This window comes from Garra rufa, unplaced genomic scaffold, assembly GCF_049309525.1.
Source record: "Garra rufa unplaced genomic scaffold, GarRuf1.0 hap1_unplaced_001, whole genome shotgun sequence".
Lineage (NCBI taxonomy): Eukaryota > Metazoa > Chordata > Actinopteri > Cypriniformes > Cyprinidae > Garra > Garra rufa.
The window spans coordinates 2,123,629-2,125,287 of NW_027394276.1; the positions used below are offsets into that span (position 1 = coordinate 2,123,629).

Consider the following 1,659-nt stretch of genomic DNA (forward strand, 5'->3'; position numbering starts at 1 on the left):
CTCTAAGCACTTTATACAAGTCAAAAGTTTTTGAACTGTAAGAAAAAAAATGTTTATAGAAAAATACAGTTTTATTTAGCAAGGATGCTTTCAATTAATAAAACATGATGATAAATACATTCATCATGCTGATCTTTGGATCTTTCTATTCATCAAAGAATCCTGAACATGTACTCAACTATTTTAAATATAGATATTAATAATAATAAATGTTTCTTGAACAGCAAATCAGCATATTAAAATGAAATGAATGAAATCACAAGAATCAATTACATTTTATATTGATATATTAAAATATATTCAAAAAGAATATTATTTTAAAATTAAAAAAATATTTTACAAATTACCTTAAAAGGTAAAAGTATTTCAGAATATTACTGCTTTTGTGGTATTTTGGATCAAATAAATGCAGAAGAGAGTTCCTTTAAAAAAAAAACAAAAAAAAAAACATTACAAATCTTACTGTCCAAAAACTTTTGACTGGTAGTGTATGAAGTGCTTGAGAGATTTACTGCAGAGAAAAGGTCTCTCGATCGCCCCCTGGAGGAGAAAGGAAGAATATATCCTTTGCAACACTGTAAGCAGAAAGAAATTCCAGAGAAAACAAAATGAAAGAAAATAAATGAAGCAATCAGTTTAAAATGTTAAAGGGAACAAGCAATAATTCTGAGTCATGTGTTAGTGTATTAGTTGAGGAGTGTAGGAAAAGCAAAAGCTTACAGCACCTGGTATTCCCAGGCGGTCTCCCATCCAAGTACTAACCAGGCCCGACCCTGCTTAGCTTCCGAGATCGGACGAGATCGGGCGTGCTCAGGGTGGTATGGCCGTAAGCGAAAGCTGAAGTCAAGAGTGAGCTATTTAAAGAAGACACACCAGCAGCAGCCCTACACAGATCGACCCGTAAAGACACACGCCCCGGACTGCAGTTGCAAGAATAACAACCACCCCACCCTCAAAGAAATAGTATTATTAAAGCATATAAACGTATAACTATTTTTTCCCCCGACATATTATCGCTTCAACCAAAGTTCGCCATAATGTTGATTAACAAAGAAAAAAGTCAACTCTCCTCTCTTTTCGTGAAAAAAGGAAGTAAAAATGGGCAGATTTTGATTATTTAAAAGTAGAAATAAGAAGCATATCATTTTATGGAAAAAGAAAAAAAGTAACAATTGCCTTTTCTTTTAGCTAAAGAGGTGCTCAGGTGCATCTCAATACATTAGAATGTTGTAGAAAAGTTCATTTATAATTCAACTCAAATTGTGAAAGTCGTGTATTAAATAAATTCAGTGCACACAGACTGAAGTAAGTCTTTGGTTCTTTTAATTGTGACGATTTACCTCGCATTAGTTACTTTTTTATGGAAAGTAATGCATTACATTACTTTTGCGTTACTGTTTAAATCTGGCTTGCTTGTTTGTTTTAATATAAAAAGTAGCCTACTATTTTTTTTTTTTTTTTTTGACAATGTAAAAGCCTTTTCATACCAAAAGCCTCAGGTTAAGGGAAAAGTAAATTCACGTCTGTACAGTAGACCACAGAAGAAAAAAATGTCAACTCTTTACCAGTAAAAAAAGGAAAACAAATGTTAGATAATCTAGATGAATTGGGTCCCTGTACGGTCCGTGTACGTTTTATTCATTTCACTTTCAAATTGAA

At 32.4% G+C, this 1,659-nt stretch overlaps 1 non-coding gene across 1 annotated transcript; it reads right to left on the bottom strand.

Annotated features, from left to right (window-relative positions):
• Window positions 1–713: 713 nt before the first annotated feature.
• On the bottom strand, window positions 714–832 carry LOC141304038 (5S ribosomal RNA). The gene has a single exon (XR_012344004.1). It is a non-coding gene; the product is annotated as a 5S ribosomal RNA (ribosomal RNA).
• Window positions 833–1,659: the final 827 nt, after the last annotated feature.